This window comes from Ambystoma mexicanum, chromosome 10, assembly GCF_040938575.1.
Source record: "Ambystoma mexicanum isolate Mex_15411 chromosome 10, UKY_AmexF1_1, whole genome shotgun sequence".
Lineage (NCBI taxonomy): Eukaryota > Metazoa > Chordata > Amphibia > Caudata > Ambystomatidae > Ambystoma > Ambystoma mexicanum.
In genome coordinates this window covers 675,155,609-675,180,743 of record NC_090932.1, presented here as the reverse complement: position 1 = coordinate 675,180,743, position 25,135 = coordinate 675,155,609, and the positions used below count along the sequence as shown (strand labels likewise).

General features: G+C 44.4%; 1 protein-coding gene across 4 annotated transcripts in view; it reads left to right on the top strand.

Moving 5' to 3' along the window:
- Positions 1 to 25,135, top strand: part of U2SURP (U2 snRNP associated SURP domain containing) — a 1,877,492-nt gene that overhangs the window by 191,853 nt on the left and 1,660,504 nt on the right. The window lies entirely within an intron of this gene.

Here is a 25,135-nt window from a genome sequence, read left to right as displayed (position 1 = left end):
TAATGTAAAATGTAAAATTAACACATTTAAAGCAAAAGCAAACTAATTGGCAACAGAAAAAAGTCTAATCATATTATTCACAACAATTTAAGCTTGGCAACCACTGGTAAAGAAACAACCCATGCGGAAACGAGGGGGCAAAGGAAATATCAAAATCGTAAAGATTAAACAATAAGGATACAAAATAATACATTTACCAAGAAACAATGCGAACGATGAGGCAAACGTGAAACAATCTATGCAACAAATGGTGCGTTGGGACAAATGATCACAGGTAGCTTATTTTAAGAACTCGAAATGATCAGCAAGCTAGCCAAAACTAAAGAGCCACCAAGAGTACGTAGACATGTTTGCAAAGAGATAAGAATGTCAGGCCGCAGCAATTATTATTTGCCAACATGATAGAACTTTAGTCTGGACGTGAAACAAACGCAGCAGAATTGTTTTCAGAGACAGCGAGAGAGAAGGTTGTAAAAGCGGAAAAAAGAGGGATCTAAACAGGGAGATCGTAGCAACGATAACAACCAGGTCAGATACCTTAGAAATACTCATTTATACAAGCAGGTTGAGGGCCTTTAACTAAAACCACATAATGGAACTATCCTGAATATTGAAAAGTTGTTGCTGTATTACCTTACAGCCCCACAATCGGCAAAAATCGGTAGACTTGTAGGCTGCTGAACACTGACCTCAAGCGCACGCTAAGCCCCTGCACATAAGACAACGTTTCTTTATGATGCAGACCAATTTGAATTGCTGTATAAAATAGAACAAACTACGAGACCATAACGATGCATGCATAACTCACTGGGAAACAGATTAGCACTATCACGAAAGAGTCTACGATCAGTATATGTGCGTGATGGAATTGAAAAACTCTGATGCCCTCACTGAACATGGTAGCAATTACTGGTTTGGAAGCATGCTAAAATAGAAACAGCATGGAGAGACTAAGACAAGAAATATTCTATGTCATTTTTCTGTCAGAATTGTGTACAATTGTATGTAATCTGGACGGATAATTAACACAACATACGTGTGTTGTTTGATTACAGATGATTAAATGAAAATCCTATGCAACAGAACAGGGACAGACACATGCCACAAAGTACATGCAATAACTGCTGAACTAACCGCATCTGTAACAGGAAGCAAAGCGGGGTTGTATCCCTCGTTTTAAAAACTCACGGTACAGAATATACTGAAGTAAATTATTGGCACACACCCAATCTGCAAGATAATTCAGCCCCTGAAGAAGTTCCATAGATTTTGTCTAAAGCCATAAAAGGAGCGAAAAATGCTGGGCAGGCACATTTTTGTAATGATGGTTTTTGAAATTAAGTCATAAGACGGTTTTATAAATGTAACTGAGGTTGACTCACAAGCACGTTTGCACTTGCTAGTATGATGGAGTATGAATGAAGGAATGAAACAGAGTTGACTAATGAACTAATGTCAGCATTTCTGAATAATCTGTAGATTAGGGTGTTTGCAGCTTCTTTAACTTTGCTAAAAAAACATGTGCAATCTTCCTGTATGCCAATGGAAACATACAAATATTGAATTGTGATACTGTGATTAAGTAAATAAACATTTGGAACGCTAACTGTAATAATAGATTTCTGGTCTCAAGGCTTATCAGTTTAAATGTCGATAGAACCACATGGACCACCAGCGCAGGTACAGCCCCAACACTCCCAGAAAGAGCAACAAGCACAAATGTACACTGTTGGCTCCAAGCTTAATACTTGGGCAGGCAAGTTACTAGCCCTTCTATATATATATATATATATATCGAGAAAATTATCAAGGGAACCCGGATGAACAAAAAGACCCAAAGATTTAATGAGTATTGGGACAAAAACAACATATGTTTAATTAGATACAGGCTAATCATTGTCACAGGTAAGTGAACGCAAAACATTCCCAAACCAAAACATACAGTGAAACTTAAACAATAGTACCAATTACTATACATACATAGCACAAAACATCTCATCAGTACAGCCCTTTTTTATTTTAAAGGGAATTGAATTGATATAGGTTTTGAGAACATAAACTTGGTGCCCAGTGTATATACTAAACACTGTACTGTATAAAAAGTCAACACAGCTGTGTTTCAGCCAACTTTGATAGCTGTGAATAGGACGGCCTTCATCAGGCCCGGGAATTGTGTTCGGGCCTCTGGCAAGAGCTTCCTGTGATGATGATCTACAAAACAAATTGAATGTACTAAGTAAGGGTGTATGTCTGGGATAGTTATTTCAATACCTCCAAAAGGTAGCTAGAACTGTGTCCCCACTGGGGAACTTACCGTGCTTGAATGACTGTAGCTCATGGAATTAGTGTATTCAATCAGCATCTGGGAAGTGGGCTGCTAAAGTCCCTGTCCAATCGCAATGGATCAGGTAGTATAGTGCTACATATGCACTATCTCCTATGAACACACAAGGGTGTAGAAGGTCCTTAATTACAGAGCCTGTCACAACAATGACTAGTCTCTTCCCCTTTGGGATAGGAAACACTTACCATATTTTACAGGAAGTTGCATGTGAAGTGTGCGCTATCAAGCAGTGCGTTGAGTCTGGTCTAGTGTGGTTGCAGTCCCACCTAGTAAAATTCCAAACATTGTATGTAAACTCTGAAAATGGGGGGGTCTCTGCATACACAATAAATGATGTGCACAATATATAATGTGCCGAGCCATGGTGTGGCCCATTGCATGGTCACGGGGGACCCCTATTGGCCTTCACAAGTGTGTACTTTAGCCTTGTACTGCCACTTGTGAATCGTGGGGACTGTTTATGGTTGCAGCGATCTACAACAGCTCCGTAGGTTTAGGAATGCAGTGAGTCTTAAAGATGTTACCCACAGTGTTCACTCACAAGAGAGGGGAGGGTGGGACCACACTTACCTCCATGGAAGGGTTGGTATCCCTACTGTTCCGCTTGCCGGGATTCTCGGCGTGTAAGTGTCTCTAGCATTATCATGGTACAGCTGCTGAGACAAGACATTGTTAAGTGTCTCGCCGAGCTGGTGGTCATGGCAACTTAACGTGGCGGCTAAGTGAAGTCAAAACACCCTGCAGTATGGGCAGCCATCTTAAACTGACTCAATGGTTAGTTACAACCCGGAGTGCATTATGGCAGAGTCTTAAGTTGTTGTTGGGTGCCAATATTCTTCTAGAAATCAATCACTTAACAAACTGTGTTTGATGCAGCATTTGAAACAATTGCGGACCAGAAGGGTACTGAAACTATAACCTCGATGGACCCATATCCAGCTATGTAGTGGTCCTGGGAGTAGTTCTATATTGTGATTTGAGCATATATCCATTAAAATAGGAGAACATTGAGTGATCTTCTATTTTACTCTTTTGAGCTGAGACCAGCGTGACTCGTCTCGAGATGTGCGATGATCAGCCTGTGAAGTGCATTACAGTTTAAGAACGGTGGAACCGGTCATCTATACGCATATTAGTAACATATTTCTGTTGAATCTCTTTACATATATGAACACAACATCGGCTAATCTCCAAGTGTGCCAAAACCAAACTCGTAATATATACGAAGAAAATAAATTTACTGTGTCCAAATGAATAGTTGGAAAGCCCAATCATCTTAGTAAGTAAACTAAAAATAATCTGTGATAATTCCCTCAGGGATTCAGAAAACAGGAGCCGGGTTCCTCTTAGGAGATGTTAATGGCATACTTGTACAGAAGTCCTAGAGGGTTAGACCCACCCAAATATATACTTGAAACCAACTCATACCTGCTTAACCGAAAGCTATCTGAGGCTCTCCAATTGACTACCACTTGGGCCATCGTGTTTTTGTACAGCACTTGAGTACCTGTTGTCTATTGTCCCTCCCCCCCCCCAAGCCCACCATGCGAAGGACTGCATGTAGAAAGTGCTACTCCACCCTGTAAAAAGCCTTTTCAGTATCGATTGATTTTAGAATCGGGTCTACGTTTTCTGCATTCAGACTGTCGATTAGGTCCAGGGTCTTGCGGATATTGTCTGAGCCCTACCGCCCCGTTACATACCCCACTTTGTCATTGTGTACCAATGTGAGAAGGCTACTACTCGACCGGGCTGCCAGAACACTTGCATATATTTTTGCGTCTATTTTAATAAGTGATATCGGGCGGTATGAGCCGCAGTCTGTCTTGTCCCTCCCCTCTTTAGGCAAGACTATAATCCTGGCCTGGTTGAACGATGGTGGTGTGTGGCCTGTCTGCAATATGTTATTAAAAAGCGTTGTGAGAAACAGGGCAAAGGTTGGCCCGTATGCCTTGTAGAAGGCCGGGGTATAGCCATCCTGCCCTGGTGCTGAGCCCGCTCTGAGCTTCGAAATTGCTTTAAGGACCTCAATGCTATCGGGAGGGGTGTTAAGTCGTTTGCTGTCTTCTGCTGTGGGTGTCTTGGGCCCCAGTCCAGTGAGGTATTGCACGCCACCTCTAGCACCCTCCGGGCTCTCAGTCATGTATGTGAGGAACTCATGGTGGCAACAAGTAAGACAGATGTAAGTGATCACTGTTCAAGGCTGTTTATTGAACAAGAATGCTGGGTGGCCTATACCAAGAAACCTATTGCCAAACTTTACAACTAATACAAAAAGGGTGTGGGATAGTTTTCAAGGAAAAAAAGAAGCGTTCTCAAATAATATGTCAGGATGGCGGCAGCCTGGGTCTCCCTTCCCAACACTTTATGCACGGGGTAAAGTGGGATCTTGGAGCACAGCACACACTCTAGCTGTCCGTGCACTAGTCAACCGTTCTCTTCCGGTCTCTTGTTTCACAGGATAGTATTTTGCCTTCGAGGGCCTGAAGTATTTAATATAAAACAAAAGTTTGCAATGAATGTGTGTTTTCTGCCTTCATTTAGGGTGAGGATTCTTCACCTCTGGGTCCCCCTCTTCTGGGTGCTGACCCTTCAGAATATCACTCTGGGTGATAGCTTCACCCTTGCGTCCCCCTCTTCTGGGTGCTGACCCTGCGCCAATCAAATAACAATTCCTTCTGTTTCGTCTCTTGGTTTCTCCCTTGGTCGGGTTCGAGCCCCATATGACAAGCTGTACAGTGTACTTCTCCTGTTTTACAATGTCTCTTTAACAGTTCACTTTGATCCTCCCTCTCTAGGGTTCACTTGATCAGGGTGATAATTATTCACCCCTAGGTCCCCCTCTTCTGGGTGCTGACCCTTTGGAACAGTTTGGGTGATGGCTTCACCCCCTGGATCTCCCTTGGGGCGAGCTCCAATCCCAAATGACAAGAGGCGCTTCTCTTCCCGTTGTCTTGCAATACTTCTTGCTTCACAAAATCTTTCTTTTTAAACAGTGCCAGTGAACATCCCTCTGTCGGGTTCACGCTTGTCGACACACTGTTTCTTGGAACTTTATACTTTGCCCTCTCTTTGTCAGCATCCCTTGTCCGGGTTCACTCTTGCCAACTTCACATTCACATTTACCATCTATGTTGATGGGATTCACTTCCCTTACTGTCTCTACAGTTCTTAGGTCAAAGGCTTTCGACTGTACGGTAATTTTGATTGACCTCCTGTGTGACCACTTTGACCTATCCTGGCGGCTCTCCTACGGACTTCTGGTATCTGTAGTTTCACTAAGACGGGAATCGACCAGAGTGTCTCGAGTTAGCACCCACGTGGTGCCGGTTCCCTCTGCAGCTGGTCTCCCCTTAACACTTTTACAGTTCTTTGAACTTGGTGTAACTTGCCACTTTGCGACTTTCATTCACCACAGCCCGGCTCTTATCGGCTCTCCCCTCGGTATGAGGTAATAAAATTGTGGCAAAAATGTCACTGGTAAAAAAAATTGCGGCAAAAATGCTGTGGTTTGACCCAGTAAAGGGGAGCAGGGGTGTCCCCCGCTCCTCTTAAATGGTATAATGGGTCTGGGGGTTGCAGGGGTGTCCCCCGCATCCTTTAAATGATTGTGGCACAAAAAACCACAGCATTTTTGCTGCGATATTTTGTAATAGCGGCCATTTTTGCCGCAATTTTAAGACATAGAACCCTCCCCTCGACTCACCGCCTGTGATGAAACGCTTGGCTTTCTTCGTTACTGGAGTCACGGCCCGTACCACAGTAGCAGGATTTTCCCTTGCTTGCGCTTATCAGTGTCGACACGCTCTGTGTACCGGTGACATCTGGTGCAACACACTTGGGCTATTCTCCTCGGTCTTATGATTCCATCTGTGGAGGTTTCGCGGGTCTGTGTCAAAAAGGGCAAGGTTGTGTCCTTCCTTGTCTTCTGATATTCGCCACTTTTCTCCTCCTCTTGAACTGCCAGGGCTGGATAGCTGTCTCGTCGTGCCGCCTGCCTTGCTCGTACTGTGCTCTCTTGCTCCACCTTTTATCCCTGTGGGGAAAAAGAAGGGCCATCGGGGAGGCCGGGGTGATTTAAGTAAATTGCTTGACTTTGCCTGACCCTTGTGTCGGGACATGTCATGTAAACAGTTTTATTACAAGTCTGTTGTTTGCTACAATCTAAAGTAGTGTTCCAGTTATAAACAGGAAATGGTAGAGTTCTTGAGTATCCTACAGGGTAGGATGGAGAAAAGGTGTTACACAAAATAATAGCCTTCTCGATAGGGTTCTTGATAAACTCAGAATGGGGAGATTGGTAGGTGCTGTGAAACAACCGGGAATGAGCAGGATTATTATTATGAAATAAACAAGTGGGTTTATGGGGATGCTAGTGTTTTATTGGAGCAGGTTGGGAGTACGGGAAATAATAATTAAAGGGAGGAGGAGAAGAATAACTGGTAGTGTTCGGATAGGTAACAGAAAGCAGGGATTCTGGGAGTTCTGGTTTTTGAATGAAACTGGGTTTGAGCTTCTATGTGATTTGCCAGATATGGAGAGGTCATTGGATTTACCTTTGGGTAGGGGGGATTCAATGGGCGGAAGGAATGATGAGCGGGAATAGCTTCTAAAAGCTTCAGGAACTTCGTTCCCCACGCTATCCTTCCCGTGATGGTACTGCATCTCACCTGGATAGCATAACCCCGGGCTCCCATATCCAGGTGATCCTCCCATGTTAGTCTACTCCCAGAAACTGGATCCAACAATGATAGCTGTGTCCTGGCCACCTGAATAAGGGATTACTGGGGTTTACCTGGAAGAATACCCTCAGGTTTCTCACATGTACATTGCTGCATAGAAATGGGCAAAGCGCAGGGTTATTTTTAACTGGCTGATTAGGACTTTCCCTGATGTGCTCATGATTTTATTCACTGCTATGTCTGCCCTTTGTGCCCTCAATCTGGATGCTAGCATTGTGTGTGCCTTGTCTCCCTTCTCAGCGTACTGTTGCTTCAGGTATCGTAGCTGGGTCAGGGTCTTGGCTTTCCATAGTTTGTTCAACTCCTTTCGGAGCACCCTGATCTTTGCCACCTTTTCCAAGGGCGGATCTACCCTTCTATGGAGTGCTACCTCCTTGGCTCTGATCTCTTTTTTTCAGTGCCACATCCTGAAGCGTACAAGCTCTTCTTTTTGCCACTCCCTCCGCTATCAACACGCCTCGGATGGTCACCTAAGCTGCCTTCTACGCTATGTTTAGCGAGGTCTCTCCTGTGTCATTATTCTTGAAGTATTCGCCAATTTCCTAGAGAGGGGGGCCTTTACAAAGGGTATCATTGCACACCCACCTGTGTCCCGTTGGGGTGCTTGGCCCTAGTTCCAACGTGAGGGTACTCATATCATGGTCTGATCATCTGAGAATTGTGATTGCTGTGTCTACTATTCTGAACTCTAGCGTTGCTTCTATCAACGTGTAGTTGATACAGGAATAGGTCTGCTGGGGCAGGGAGTAAAAAGTGTAAGCTCTTGTGGTAAGGTGTGTTGCACTCCATGTATCTATCAAATATGCCTCACGTAAGATTTCAGAGGGGTTGCCTCTACTAGAGACCTGTGGTGGTAACCCGCCACTTCTCTGTGAGCTCCAATGTAACTTGGGGTCCCTTATCTTAAGATCTCTCCTGCAGATTATGGCTCTTCCCCGTTACCCCCATTCCTCCAGGAACTCGAGCACCAATTTAAAACATGAAGGTTGCTTCTGGTTGGGTGCGTATATGGCGCAGAAGGTCACCACAGTTTGCCCAATGGTTCACTTCACTGCCAAGTACCTTTCTTCCGAGTGCTTGAATGTGCTTGTCCCTGTGAGGCCTAATGAAGCCCGGTATAATATGCCCACCCCTGCTTTCTTTGCAGCACTTGAGGCCCAAATAGCACCCCCAATGTCCTTTCCTTTAAGCGCGTATTCCTCCGCATTTCTATGTTTGGTTTACTGTACGAATAAGACATACTAATCCCGATAGTTTGAACTCCCGTAAGAGCATGGTGCACTTTCTTTAGAGAGTTGAGCCCTTTCATGTTTAATGTCCCACACCTCACTGTGCTGCTAACTGCCATCCCACAGTGTGCGTTATTCCCTTGCCACCTTTGGTTCGGGGGCTAGATAGCTTGGTGTGCTATTGGTGTTTGTCCCGTAGTGTGCTACTGGATGTTTCACAACCCTCTACTTTTCAGCCACTGGTGCTTCAATGCTCTGTAACATTTGAGTGTTGTTCCCCCTCCTTATTCCCCATCCCCTGTGACACCCATCCTTCCCTCCCCCTCAAGAAACAAAGAAACAAACATTTCCCAGGTAATAGAGATGCCCTTCAAGAACTAGGGCCAGTCATGGGAGAGCCCTTGCCTAGCTTGGACGTTAAACTCCACAACAAAACTGCAACTCTTACGGCAACTTTCTGTGTCAGCTTGGTTTGGTCCAGACATTTTTCCATGCTTGTGGGCTCATGTTTTGCCAGCCTCGTAGTCTCTAACTTGTGTCCCAAGATGTATCCAGTCAATTGCCGACCTTCATTGACTGGCAATGGCACGCCCCTTTAGGGTAATGCAACTATACAGTCAAACTGATATTCATGGTGTGTTAAACCTGTGATATTTCCTTGATCCTCCTGCTCAGCCACGCCTCGGTTCGGGCCCTCGGCTTGATTCCTTTGGTTCTTGCATGTATCTAATCTTGCAGAGTGCTGATCCCCTGTCTTATGCTTTCAACCGTTGAAGGACGTTGGACGCTTCATCTCCAGTTCTCACTCTGTAGTCTTTCAATTGATCTTCTAAGTTTACAGAGAATGAGAGACTCGATTTGTGCTGGTGTCCAGCGTGGCTGCTGCTGTGTCAGAACTAACTGTACAGTGGGGGGTTGTTGATTTTGCTCTTTTCACGGTTCTTTGGTGGGTTTCGTTTTGAGCGGTGGCCTGCTCTGCATTCAGGCATCTGGCGCTAAGTTTAGCTATTTCCTCCGGAGCTGCTTCCCCTGTGGTGTGACCCAGCAATGGTTGTGGTTGACGGGCCCTATGCACTTGGTCCTAATCCTCCAACGCTCCAGTGCCTTCTGCTTTTGAAAGACTTCCATGGCACTGCGGTCCGCCACTGCCCTTCCTTTGATATCCACGCTGCGCTGATAGCACAAACTTGTCTTTTGGTGTGGCTAGCGCAGTGGGTGCCCCTACTCTGGGCCGCTAAATCTGCTCAGTTAGTTCATGCATCTGGGGCAGTTGGCGGACCACCTCCTAGTCACTAGTCACTAGCTGCTCAGTTGTGCTTCTTGTAGTGTGTGTATGGCTCCCGCAGCGTTATTGAAGTGAAAGAAAAAACAGTTTCAATTTCTTATTCCTCCTCTAAACCAATCACTGTCTTCTTGGTCATACTGTCCCCATCCAAGGACAGTCCTCTCCCTAAGCCCCTCCTCTGGCAGCCATCTTCAGATTTCTACTGCACGTTTCAGTGTTGGGAGTCCTCGAGTTTGCTCTCTGACCTATTTGTACGTTTCTTTGTGTTTTTGATGGAAAAGTTTCTATTTTTGTTTCAAAGAGGCCTTTGTGCTCTTTGCTTCATCTGCCGACAGTGGGGAACAGTTGTCGGTGAAGTTCTGTGCCCCTCAAGGGTGAAGATCGTTGAAGATTCTAGAAGGCCTTTGGGCCAACTATGCAGGCCTCTGACAATGACGGACGAGAAGGAGGGAAGGTCCCTCTTCAGGCCCTGCACCAAATGCGGGCTACAGAAAGAGTTTGTGGAGGACAAGCACCTACAATGCCTCTACTGCCTGCACCCAGTCCACAGGGAGGTGCAGTGCGAGATATGCCTCCGTTCTCCAAGAAGATGACAAAGGACAGGCATAGTAGAATGGCGGTGTGGCTTAATGCCAAGGCATTTGACCCATGCTCCGAGCAGGGTCTTGCTTCACCCAGGACCGGCTGGTCCGAGGAGTGGTCTTCTAGGTCCTTTGAGGGCGCCTCATCCGTGGGTCCCAAGTTAAGGCTAAGAGCTGCAAGTCTGAGTCCACCGGGTTCACAGCGGAAGCGGGTTCCTAGGTAGATAGGGCGCAGTCGGCATCACCTTTCACCTCCATTGCCAGCCAGCAATCAAGCTCCTCTTCGAAGAGAAAGTCATCTACCTGTCATGGTCATGAAGTCAGGGGCACAGGCATGCAGGGGTCGCATGCACAGGAGACCTGGGTGGACACTGTCCTGGCGCCTTTGCCACCAGGCTCATGAACAAAAGTAAACCAGAACGTAACGCTCACCGTCGCCTGAGTTCATACTTACCTTTGAAGATCCTGCTTCCTGGACATCCTGCTTCCTGCCAGCATACTTACCAACTGGGGGAAGCTGTTCTTACCTGTACATCTCTTCGGCGAACCAAGTATTCATCTTTACATTTTCCAGAACGCCGAAATCTTCATCTTGGCACCGCAACATGACACGCACCATCGTTGACAGCAGCGCCTGCAAGGAAAAACAGAAGACGAGGTTAGACATTGAAAAAACAGTCAGTTTAAGGTTGCGCTTCGCCATACTTCGCGCTTTTCCTTAAACCATAACTTACCTGCTGTCGAACATTGCGGTAGCATCCATCTTCCATCCGGCCGCATCTCGCGTCTCACAGCTGCATTGAGGCCGCATTTCCATCTAAGGGAAGAAAACAGAAGAGAGACATTATTGCGGGCATAAATAGGAGCAACATATGAAGACATTAAACAGAACGAACAGCATCACAAGAGCTCAAGAAAGACTTTGCAATCATAAGGAGAAGCATAGTGGCAGCTGGACTGGACTAATCCTTATCAGGGATCAGTGAAGGAACTAGATCCCATTCGACTCACCCCTGCCGAGGACGAGCATCAAGATAACATTACTTTCGATCTCATCGGTGCTCCTCAGTTCCAGATTATATTGGGAATGCCCTGGCTGGAGACCCACAATCCTAGGATCGACTGGCGAAAACGAGTTGTGACATTTCCTCATGATTGTGCCGACACATGTTACAAAAAAGATGCCACTAATCTGAAACCGAAGAAAGGAATCGTGTTGGGCCTAATCAGCTCCTTTCCACTTGAATACCAAGATTACCAGGACCGTACTTTGGGGTGAAGGGTTCGAGAGGTACAACAATCACAGATTGGCGCACTCACACACTGTTATCTCCACGCAGCAGCAGTATCACCACGTACCACGGCTCATAGCTTTTCTACTGAGGGAGAGGCCTGAAGGGGGTGATTCAAGTTCCAGGACGGCGGAAACCACGCCCGAACGCCTCCGCAGAGACCAGGTGAGCGTAACACTACCCCGGCTAAACTATGTGAGAAATCCGAGAAGCCACTGACGGAGGAGAAGGCGGCCGAACAGGCCAAGGAGGCTGAACTGGCACAGGCTTAAGACTTCATCGATGACTGCTACTGCCACGACAGCTAAGGGTGCGCATCCTGCGAGGGTAGCCCCCATGGCTCAGAAGGTATCCCTACCCCCAAGGCCCGACACTGCAGCAATGACTTTGGCAAAGTCTGACGAAGGGGGGGAAACTGGCTCAGGCCCTGGTTCAAGACCCTCCGGGGAGAAAACGGGGGCATGAGGAGTTACCAAAACAGCCCTCCGAGGCAGTCGCCGAAGCCATGGAGGTCTCGTCCACTGACGACGAAAACCAGGAGTCCTTACGAGGGTCCACGAAGATGTTGAAAAGTAGGATGATGGCGCACGGCCTAGTTTTCCTGTTCTGCCATCTCAGCCGCGGGACATTTCATTGAGTATTCTGTCGACTCTACACACCTTGGTGTCAGAGAGCCAGATGAGGATGCCTCCGGCTACGGTACGTGTGATCCCCAGCACCCGATCAGCCGCCAGCGAAGAAGAAGAAGAAGAGGAAGCGTCATCATGGCGGTGCCCCTTCTGGACGATATTTGGGATGAGGGCCTGGACCTCATGAAGAACCCTTAGGGGTTGGCTCTAGGTGTTTCGACACTTTATTCCCTTCATCAGGAGTGCTTTATTCCAATATTTCAATATGAATCTTCATACTGGTTAATATGTACAAAAAATATTTCAAAAACAACTGCTGACTCTTAGTTTATTTCTCAAGTATAATGGTATACTATCCTGTTTCATAATATGTAATCATCTGGATGATATTCTTATGTCTTACCTACGTTCACCCTTCATAGGGGAAAATTCTAGTAGGTTCTGTCTTATATTCTAGTTAGGTCTTCTCAGGCGGATACAATCTCCACAATCCTTACGATCTGTAAATCAGATCGATACTCTCCATTAGTTATATGTATTGCCAAGGATAACGGCATATTATCTAATGACATACTGAGTTTTTATTGCCTTCCTTCATTCTGTTAATCTTGGCTTACCTTCCAGCGTGGTGGATCCCACCGTGTGTATCTCTGCGAGCGTTAAGAAAAAAGCCCAAAATGTCCGCCCTTTGTTTATATGCGTCATCACGTATCGACGTGGTGACGTCATATGTTTACAAACGTCATCCCTCTATGTTGCTAATGACGCGGGACTGCAATCCTGTCCGAGTCATTAAAAATGTGTATTTTTAGACTCTATTTCAGTATCAATAGGGATCAATTGAATAGTATAAGATATATTATACCTTTTTGGTGATGCTCTCAAGGTTTATGACATAAACAGATTGTTAATCCTAAATTCAACTCATGTGCCTAGTTTAGTATGAACATAGTTCTAGGAACTGTAATGACTTAGTCAACACTTCAAATGTAGTGTTGGGGGAGAATAGACATCTACTATGCCTTTTTGTAAAGGATCTGTCTATCATGTGCTTCATACTAACGTGGAAATAAATTCTAAGCACTTTTGGTTAGTGTGAACTCTATCTGCGGGATCAATAAGGAGATCTTTAAAGTGATACACTGTAGCAAAATTATTAAGTGCATATAAGGGAGGTCACGCTCTGTATTTTTTGTTGTCGGGAGACCGTGTTATGACAGAGAGGGATGAATATATCAGAAAAATATTAAACACAGACTACTCCTGTCTCCTGTTCTTCAACTCAGTGTCAACCACCTTTGTTTCACAAATATTGTATTATTCACAGTGAACTATGTGACCATATATTACCCAAACTTAGAACTCTTCGCATTATATCAATAATAAGTTTATTTCTCTTTCACAATAAAAACTTTGACTGCAGCACAAGAAGCGTGTCTAGCTGGAACCCAGAGCCGGGGTTGCGGAGGCAGTCCAGGGACAGGCGCGGGTCAATAAACACGATGGCATTCAAACAATGGCAAAAGGAGAAGGCGGAGCAATCCAAGTAGCAGGCCAGGAGTCTGTGCACAGTAGGTCGGTATGAGCGAATGGAGAAAGGTAAAAATGACCAGTGGGAAGGAAGGAGAGGAAGCAGAGAAATTAACGGGAGACGGGAGGAATGTGAGGAAAGGTAAAAGGGAAATGAAAGGAGGATGGGTAGAAAGCAGATTGAAACTGAGAAAGGCAGAAAACCGAACTGGAAGGTTTAGAGGAAGCAAACGGGAAGGAATGGTAAGCAGGAAACAGCGGGAGTGTAGGCAACAGCAGACGGCCAGGAATACAGGACGTTGCAACGTGCCCGAAAGCTGGAAGTGAGGAAACAAAACAACTGGCGTCGGACGTGCTGCAAACAGGGAAGACTAGACCTGCACCCGGCGTTGTACGGAACGTAACAGAAACTTCATCGAAGTATGTCGTTTCCATCGGTTCCAGAGCCGCCAATATTCCCCAAGTCGTGACAGATGTTCTCAATCCGTTTTCTTTCAATGTCATGCGTACACAATCCAAGCTCGATTCTAAGTAATTAAACATTCACATGCTCATAATCTGGTGCATTGTAGTTTATGATTTTTTTTTGTCTGGAGTATTATTGATCAGTCTTAGTTTTTAATCATTGTTACTTAATGTCAAGGGTATTCATTCAAAGATAACCATAGATGTTGTTAAGCACATTTTCCTAGATAATATTTACTTACAATTATTGATATTATTCAGACATCCTACATCTATGTATCAATTCCAATTCCTGCTATGGGAAGCGCATTACTCGTGTGTTTTTATTCTGCTCCAACTCTTATGGATGTTGTCATTTCTCGACCTCTTCCCATGTCCAGATGTTCAGTTTGTATGTAGACAAATACTATGATGGGAGTTATCCATCCTTGATCATAACAAACAATTGAAACTAAAGTCCTCATTCATGCCATGCGGGTCATGCTATTCAGTGTTTCGATCCAGTAACACTGTCTTTGATCCTTGTGCTTTGCATGGTTACCTCCTCGGTGTGCTTTCTTGACTACTTCTAAGATAATCACTTTTAGTTGCGCAGAGGTATGTCTTTTTTCATTTAAATGGCGGGCCACTGGTGATTTTATATTGTGTGTTCTTATGCTGCTTTCTTTGGCCTTTCTTACAGTTTGGTCTACGTAATACATACCACAGGGGCAACTCAATCTGAAAATTACTGATTTAGAGTTCCAAGTCGCAAAGTCTCTAAGTTTGATCTTATTTCCTTTCATTGGGTGTCTCATGTATTCCCCTTCCTTCATTATGTTGTTACAATTGCAACAATTCAAGCAAGGGTAGGTACCTGTTTTCTTTGTACTCAAGACCAATTGTTTTTCTTTTGGTGGTGTTTCTGTCTTCATTAGTTTATCTTTTAGATTCCATCCTCTTTTATAGGCAATAATGGGTGGTTTGGGGAATAATTGTTGTAACTGTGGGTCTAACTGCATCAATCACCAGTTTTTTTTTTTTTTTAGTCTGGTCTCCTGATGACTCTGTCCAGAGTATCTCAATGCATATAAGAATGGGATCTCTTTGGATTTGCTTTTAGGTAATAGTAGTTCTGTCCTTTCCAAGTTGGCATTCTTTATTATTGCTCTTTCGATAACTTCTCTTGGGTAACCCCTTTCCAAATACTTCTGTCATTTTCTCATTGTCTTCGTCCAGTTTATCTTCTGATGATATAATCCTCTTAAAACAGATGGATTGACTGTAGGGTAATTTTTGAGATGTTGTGGATGGTGACTCAAATAGGGCAGCCTGGGTAGCACCCACATCTAGAAAACAGGAAGGATATGTCTTTTTCAAAAATAAACACCATAACAAATGAACACGCAACTTCTCTTGCATTCGAGAAAGAAGCCACTCTGATTCTAGGATTAATAAAGGAAATTGAGAGTAGTATTCCTACAACAACCAACCCAGAAAAACTTATAACACAACTGGAGAGAGTGATCAAGAGGGCAATACCACATGGTTTATGGGTATATGTGCGATCAACCCTTTGCAAGGACAACCATGAGTTTCTCAAAAAAATGGGAGCAGACCCTAAATAAATGCTGCCTTGATTTAATACTCCTCGCAATAGAAGAACTTTCTAAATCAGTTAACCTTGATAAGGAAGTAGAGGATTTAACGGAACAACTGGCCTCATTCAAAACCACAAACAAATTAAAAATCACTTTGGAGGAAGTCAACAAGTGCTTAGAGAATTACAAGAAAGACATAGAACAGAGAAAGGTGAAAAAACTCAGAAGGGACACCCTTGATTATTCCCAAGACATAGTCTACTCTTGGCAAGAGTATTACAAACAAGCGAGACCACCACAACATAGGAAACCACCCCAGAAACCAAGAGCTCCACCCTAGGACACAAGTGAACCAAGAAGCGAAGTACAAAGCAGTGGAGAAGAAAATCAAACCTTGGCAGTCGAGCCGCAAAGAATACCTAATCTACACACTTCACAGGAAGCTACAACCTTGAACGCTCAACCCAATCAAACGTCTTTTTAGAAAATAAACATCAAGAAGAAGCCAAACGAAATCTAAGATCAAAGAACAAAACAAACAGCTAGTGATCAACATTTCATCAAGGACATTAACTCAAATCCAATTGGACGTACTCAGTCTTATCCCTACACAGAACTCTAACTTACTGGAAGAAAAAAACAATCTTCACAGGTTGACGAGAAAAATCAGACTCAAAGTGTTCTTTGACTCTCAGGAAGTAAGGGAAATCCAAACGGTAGAACACCAAAACTTGGAAATAAAACCAAAAAGTAGTTTTGACCCGCAGGTGAGTAAGATAGCCATAAACATTTTTAAGAAACCGATGTTGAGCGATCTAAAGGCAATAAACTTCACCAGAAATAGCATCAGAGCAAGTTAATAGCAGAAAATGTCACCTTAACCCTCAAACCAGCAGATAAAGGTGGTGCCATAATCAGTTAAACACATTATTGCAAGATGAGAACACAAATGTGAAAATCGATGGTGATCCTACTAAAGAAGTGGCAAAAATCATAAAGGAAACTCTGGGAAGAACAGTTGAGCAAGACTGGATTTCAGAAAAAACTGAAATTCCTGTTAAACAACTATCCGATCACTCCAGTCTTTTACGAATTACCAAAAATCCATAAAGACACCAAGAAACCTCCTCTACGCCTGATCGTGGCAGAGACTGAGAGCATTTTCAATCCTTTAGCAATTTATGTTGTTAGAGCTCTACAATCCTTAGTACAGAAAACACACACGTACTTGAGAGAAACAGATTTCTTAAATTCATTGAAGGATTAGACTGAAATTAAACAGATCTACTAGTCTCATTTGACTTTCAATCACTCTATAAATCCATACCACATCAAGACTGTCTTGAAGCTTTAGAGTGGGCCTTATTGAGATGTGAAGATTGCTTAGCCAACAAACAATTCATCCTAGAATTAAGTAAAATAATTCTGATTAACAACTATTTCAGACAAAAGGCATAATTTTACCTGCAGTCCTCAGGCACCTCAATCGGCTCGTCAATGGGCCCCTGCCTACGCAAATCTATTTGTTTCACCTAGAGAGCATGTCCATACTGAACAATGAAAGATGGAAGAAGAATATCATTTCCTGGAAGAGAGATATACAATGTCTTTGTCCTATGGAGAGGAAGCAGAAAATATCTGGATGAATTTTTGATTTACATCAACTCAATTCATGAGAGAATTGTATTTACCATGGAGATTGGCACTCCAAAATTGCACTTTTTGGATGTTGAATTGGAAATCATAGACACAGAAATAATCACCATTTATCATAAAAAGACAGACGTGAATAATTCACTTGACTATTTGAATCACCATCCACAACATCTCAAAAATAATTTACCCTACAGTCAATTCATCCATTTTAAGAGGATTATATCATCAGAAGATAAACTGGATGAAGAAAATTAGAAAGTGACGGAGAAGTACTTGGAAAGGGGTTAGCCAAGAGAACTTATCGAAAGGGCAAGAATAAAGACTGCCAACTTGGAAAGGACAGAACTACTAATACCTAAAAGCAAGTCAAGAGATCCCATTCTTATATGCATCGAGATACTCTGGACAGAGTCATCCAGTGACCAGACTCATTAAAAAAACTGGCAATTGATACAGTTAGACCCACCGTTGCAACAATTATTCCCCAAACCACCCATTATTGCCTAGAGGGCGGAATCTAAAAGATCAACTAATTAAGGTGTAAAGAACACCAAAAGAAAAACAATTGTTCTTGAGTACAAAGAAAACGTGTACCTACTCTTGCTTGAATTGTTGCAATTGTAACAACGTAATGAGGGGGGATACATGAGACACCCAATGAAAGGAAATAAGATCAAACTCAGAGACTTTGCGACTTGCTACTCTAAATCAGTAATTTACGGATTGAGTTGCCCCTGTGGTATTTATTACGTATGCCAAACTGTAAGAAAGGCCAAAGAGTGATGTAACGAACACAAAAGCAGCATAAGAACACACAATATAAAATCACCAGTGGGCCACCATTTCAAGAAAAAAGACATACCAAAGCGCAAATAAAAGTGATTATTTTATAAGTGGTCAAGAAAGCACACCGAGGAGGTAACCGTGCGAAGCGCATGGATCAAAGAGTGTTACTGGATCGAAACACTGAATAGCATGACCCCGGATGGCATGAGTGAGGACTTTAGTTTGAATTGTTTATGATCAAGGATGGATAACTCCCATCATAGTATTTGTCTACATACAAACTGAACATCTGTGGACATGGGAAGAGGTAGAGAAATGACAACATCTACAAGAGTTGGAGCAGAATAAAAACACACTAGTAATGCGCTTCCCATAGCAGGAATTGGAATTGATACACATAGATGTAGGACGTCTGAATAATATCAATAATTGTAAGTAAATATTATCTAGGAACATGCGCTTAACAATAACATCTATGGTTCTCTCAGAATGTATACATACCCAAGACCTTAAAGTAACAATGATTAAAAACTAAGACTGATCAATAATACTCCAGACAAAAAATCATAAACCACAATGCACCAGATTATGAGCATGTGAACGTCTAAATACTTAGAATCGAGCTTGGATTGTGTACGCATAACATTGAAAGAAAACTGATCGAGGACATCCTACATGAAAAATTGTTAATCATAATGCACTAGATTGTGTGCATGGTAATATTTAATCACTTGGATGTTTTTGGTAGTTACCAGGTAAAACAACATTTCCCCTACAATGTATTAATAATTTTGCTACAGTGTATCGCTTTAAAGATCTCATTATTGATCCCACAGATAGGGTTCACACTAACCAAAAGTGCTTAGAATTTATTTCCACGTTAGTATGAAGCACATGATGAACAGATCCTTTACAAAGGGATAGTACATGTCTATTCCCCCCAAACACTACATTTGAAGTGTTGACTAAGTCATTACAGTTCCTAGTGCTATGTTGATACTAATCTAGGCACATGAGTTGAATTTACGATTAACAATCTGTTTGTCATAGACCTTGAGAGCATCACCAAAAAGGTATGATATATCTTATACTATTCAATTGATCCCTATAGATATAATATGATAAGACTGAAATAGGGTCTAAAAATAAAAGGTTTTATTGACTCGGACGGGATTGCGGTCCTGCATCATTAGCATCATAGAGGAATGACGTTTGTAAACATATGTCATCATCAGGTTGATACGTGATGACGCATGTAAACAAAAGGTGGCCATTTTGGGCTTTCTTTTTCTTAACGCTCGCTCAGATACATGCGGTGTGATCCACCAGGCTGGAAGGTAAGCCATGATTAACAGAATGAAGGAAGGCAATACAAAATGTAGTATCTCATGAGATAAGATGCTGTTATCATTGACAATACATAGAAATAATGGAGGGTATCGATCTGATCTACAGATCGTAAGGATTGTGGAGATTGTATCCGCCCGAGAAGACCTAACTGGAATATAAGACAGAACCTACTAGAATGTTCCCTTATGAAGGGTGACAGACACGCCCCCCCTACACTTATTCCCATGATACCAGGTAAATTGTACAGTTATCTGTGAGGATTCATCCTTAATAGGTCACTGTGAAGACAAGGGACAAAAGTACACAGGTATTATGCGTGCCCAGAAGGAATAGACCACTGGATTATCTATTTATGAGTGGGGCCACGACACTGACTCAAAGGTACATTTTTAATATACCATAACATCTAGACAACATTGTGAGTTTTAAAGTAGTTTTTGACCATACCTTCCTTAAGTTTATATATATATACATATATATACAATGTGTATCTTTTTTTTTTACCTTTACAGCTAACATACCTCCTTTAACTGAAGGTTTCAGTGGATTGTATACCACCTTACAAAAGTACAGAAAGATGGAAGTCTACATTATCCGAAACGGACATAAGAATATCATCCGGGTGATTACATATTATGAAACATGACACTATACCATTATACTTGAGAAATAGACTCAGTCAGCAGTTGACTATTGTTTTTGAAATGTTTTTGTAGATATTAAACAGTATGAAGACTAATCTTGAAATATTGGAATAAAGAGCTCCTGATGAAGGGAATAAAGTGCAGAAACGCGTAGAGCCAACCCCTAGGATTTACCAGCACAAGGAACATATCAATATTATTACATGTTGAAGTCATTATTTGACAAATTATTGTTGTTGAATTACTTTGTTAAAAATCTGTTTCTGTTGTACAAGAAATCAATTGTGAACACCAGTATATGAAGGAATTGTGTATATGTTCTAGTGAATCATGAAACCAGAACTTTGGAATTATTTATAATTTGGAAATGTTTTTTCCGTAACTAAGACAGTTAAATTGGACTATTTTATAAATAATTATAAAAAATCTTTTTACTCTTTTATAGTTATTTAACACAAACTGGGTGTGCGAGGGACGGGCGAGTTCTACAAGTTGGTGGACATCTGTTGCTATACATTGTGAAAACCAACCAGTGCCAGGGCTGGTTAATCTCTCTTGCTCCCCTCTACTTTTGATCAAACCTCAGTTAACTTTATGTAACATTTAGGAGTGCTCCCAGCCACCAGGTGAATATAAATTGTCGTTTTTGGTCCCTCCGGACTGCGAGGGCAAAAGGATGGACGCCATGGGAAACAAGGTGATTTACACCATGTTGTCCACTATCAAGGTGGCCAAACCACTGGCGATCCTGGCCAGGTACGACAAGGAGTTGTCGTACAAGCTGGGGCCGATTCTGGAGTTCCTCCAGACAATAAGATGGAGGCAATATCTCTCTTCCATGAAGGGGAAGTGGTGTCTGATCATGCCATCACAGTGGCATTGGACTTCGCCGACACAGGGTTCTGACAAATGGGGAATGGTGTCTTCCTTTGTCGCCAAGGTTGGATGAAAGCCACACATTTTCATCAGGTGGTCCAGGCGAAGGTGCTGGACATGCCCTTCGACTGAGAGAATCTGTTTGGGAAGGTTGTCGACGAGTCCTCCAGGCCATCAAAGCGGATACAGAGACGACCTGTTCCCTGGGTACTCTCCAGCAGCACCACTCTTCTTTTTGCTCATCCAGGGGAAAGTCAAGCAGGTCTTCCAAAGGTTTCTCAACATCGTACCGGCAACCTTCCAGATCCACAACCCAGGAAGCCTACAGAGGCCATTAACAGGCCTATGGTGGCAGAGGACAGCGGTGCCGTCGCCCGCAGGGCAGGACGCCTGCTACGAAGCAAGCCTGAACTTAAGTTCATCAGCGAGTGGAGAAAGATCACCACCGACAGATGAGTGCTGGACGCTCTCGCCCAAGTACACACCCTGGAGTTTCAACGCTGGTGTCCACAGATCCCTCCAGTTCCCCGTCAGGAGCAGCACATCCCTCAGCTACTGGAAGAGGTACTGGCCATACTGCGAAAAGGGGCACTAGAGGTAGTTCCCCCAACGGCTCTGGAGCTCTCCAGTCTATTCCAGATACTTTCTGGACAGAAAGAAGACAGGCGGCTGGAGGCCTATCCTAGACCTACAGTGTGAACAAATACCCAAAGTCCCAAAAGTTCAGGATGGTCCCGTTGCAACACGTGCTGGGCCAACTGTAAAGAGGAAACCTCTTGAAGTTGTTAGACCTGGTGGACGCTTACTTCCACGTCCCCATTCTCCAGAAACATTGAAGGTTTCTACATTTCGTGGTGCGGGGACAGCACTACCAGTTCAAGGCCCTACCTTTTGGATTGAAGTTGCCCCCCAGAGTGTTCACGAAATGCCTGGCACCTGTGGGGCTCATCTACATGTACATGGCATACACATATACCCATACCTGGATGACTGGCTAATTGGCACCTGCTCCTGAGAGCTGGCCGACAGACAGACGGAGGCGCCCGTTCTAGCTGCTGACGTATCTGGGATTCTGCTCAACTATCCAAAGTCCTTCTTAACCCCATCACAGAACGCGCTGTTCCAAGGCACCAGACTCAATATGGGATCTTGCATGGCGTCACCCCCAGAGGAGAGGATAGCAACCATTCAAGGAAAGGTGCAACGGCTGTCATCGACAAAGACAGCCACAGTGCGGGCCATCAAGTTGTTGCTGGGTATGATGTCTCCCTGCATCTACATCATCCGGCTCTGCAGGTTGCATATGCAACCCCTTCAGGAATTCCTGCATGCCCACTGGATACAGGTGTCCGGAAGCTTCACAGACAAGATTTCTCTCGATGACGAGTTCCGTCATTTAATTTCTCTCAATGACCAGAATGGTGGGGCATCCCCTCCAACATCGCCCAAGGCACAGGATTTCAGAGCCCTCCATACCAGGAGACGGTCATCACGGATGCCACCCTAGAACGATGAGCGCACACCGGACGTCTGCATGCCAGAGGCCTGTGGCTGTCCGAAGAGAAGGACCTTCATATCAACAACCTGGAGCGATGGGCAGTGTTCTGGGCCCTCAAGTCGTTCCTACTATCTCTGAAAGGCAAGGTGGTGATGATCTTCATGGACAATACCACCACCATGTTCTACATCAGGAAGCAGGGGGGGTACTTTATCCCAGACGCTCTCCAAAGAAGCGCCGGATTTGTGGCGCTGGGCTGTTGGACAGGAGATGTTCCTCGTCCCTCACCAACTGGCGAGAGTCAAGAACACCACCGCAGACTCCCTCAGCAGGGAACTGCGCTCCTGCCATGAGTGGGAGCTTCGTCAGGATCAGGTGGAGCACCTATTCATCAAATGGGGCAGGCCTCAGATAGATCTGTTTGCAACAACGGCAATCGCCAAGTGCCAGAAGTTTGCCAGCAGATTCCACCAGCCGAGGAGCCTGGGGTGTGCATTCTCATTCCTGTGGGAAGGACTATTTCTGTATGTGTTTCCTCCGTTCCCTCTCCTGCTAAGAGCCATCAACACACTCAGACAGTGCCCATGCAAGATGATACTCCTCGCAGAGGCAGATTTGGTATCCGGACCTTCTCGGCCTGTCCGCGTCAAACTGCCAGTGGTTCCGGATCTTCTCACCTGAGAAGGTGGTGCAATCCTTCATCACGAGCCAGGATCGCTGAACCTGAGAGCTTGGCTCCTGCCGCCCTAGATTTTGGAGGTTATGAGTTGCCTGCAGACTGCAGGGAGGTCTTCGCCAGAGCCAGTCGGCTTTGAAGTGCTATAGTCACAATTGGAAGCACTTTGCTACGTGGTGCCGGTCTCAGAAGATTACCCCTCTCAGGGCGACGACCCTGCAGATCCTTCCATACTTGCTATCATTGGCCAAGGCCGACTGGCGCACGCCTCTATCAAAGTACATCTGGCGGCTATTTCCTGCTACATCAGGTCTCCAGGCAGGTGGTCAATTTGGTCCCGACTCAGTTTCTCAAAGGACTTTTTTGATGTTTCCCAGAGTGGGAACTCAACATGGTTCTGACGAGTCTAATGGGGGGCCCATTCGAGCCTATGCATCAGGCGCCTGTCAAGTTCCTTTCGTGGAAGAAGGCTTTCCTTGAGGCCATCACCTTTGCCAGAAAGGTAGGTGAGGTCGAGGCCCTATCCTGCAGGCAACCATACCTGACTTTCCACGAATCGAGGATGGTGCTGTGCACGCACCCCTCTTTCATGGCGAAGGTTCTGTCTGAATTCCACCTCAACAAGCCTTTGGTGCTACCTGCTTATTTCCTGAAACCTTTGTCACTGGCGGAAAGGGCCTTGCACTCGATGGACGTTGCTCGTGTCCTGACGTTCTACGTGACACGCACAAAGAGTTTTCGGAAGACCTCACAACTGTTTGTGAACTTTGGTCCTGTAAACCATGGGAAGGCCTTGTCCAAGGCTTCCATTTCAAGGTGGTTCTCCGGCTGCATCACGCACTGCCATCGGCTGGCGAACCGACTGCTGTCCGGCCGTCCCAAAGCCCACTCCACCATAGCAATCTCTCAAATGACGGCGTTCCTGTCTGGTGTGCCCCTGAAGGATATCTGCAGGACTGCTACGTGGAGGTCCACTCACACCTTCACAAAGTTCTACTGCATCAACAGGGATTCCAGGAAGGATTCCAGAGTCAGCCAAGCAGTGCTACACAACCTGTTCGCTTGAGATGAGACTGTTCGGAGGTAAGAATTAATTGCTTCTGTTGAGCCTTGCCACCTCCCCTGGTTGTGTAATGTTGTACTGCTATGTATTTGTTATGCATGAGCATGTGAATCCATGCCAGACCCCATGCTGGAGAATGTTTAAGTTACTTACCTGTAACTATTGTTCTCCAGCATGGGTCTGGCATGGATTCACATGCAAACCCTCCTTCCGTCCCCTCTGCGGCTCTTCTTGGTCATACTGCCACTTTACATGCTTACCAAATCTAAAGATGGCTGCCAGTGGAGGGGCTTAGGGTAAGGACTGTCATTGGATGGGGGCAGCATGACCCAGAGGACAGGGATTGGTTTAGAGGAGAAAGGCAGTTTTTAAGTGAAAGAGAAACTGTTTTTTCTTTTACCAAGGATTACCAGCCTGACGACAGGGAATATTCATGAGCATGTGAATCCATGCCAGATCCATGTTGGAGAACAATAGTTACAGGTAAGTAACTTAAACCGTATAGATCATTGTTGTAGAGCTTTAGGAAAAACGTATTAATGTCCCGTTCTCCCTGACATCTATCTCCCTCTTGGTTTACCACTGCTTTGATGATATTCTGACTTCTCTTCTGATGGACCAGCCATACAAGCATGTTCCCTAGTCTATCCTTCATACTGTACCTTCTAGCATTGCCTTCTAAATACAGAGCTTCTCGATGAGCTGGGTCATGAAATATTTCCAACTGTTCCCTCATCTCCCTTAGTATTACCATGTTGCTTTACTCCATATACCTGTGTTTAACCTCACATATTGCCAGCTTGTTTCATGGTCTTACATAGCTACCTCCCAAGTGATGGGCATACCCCTAACGTAACATTTAAATGCCTAACAGACGATTAATACTCCTTTTACGGAGGCGTTATTGCT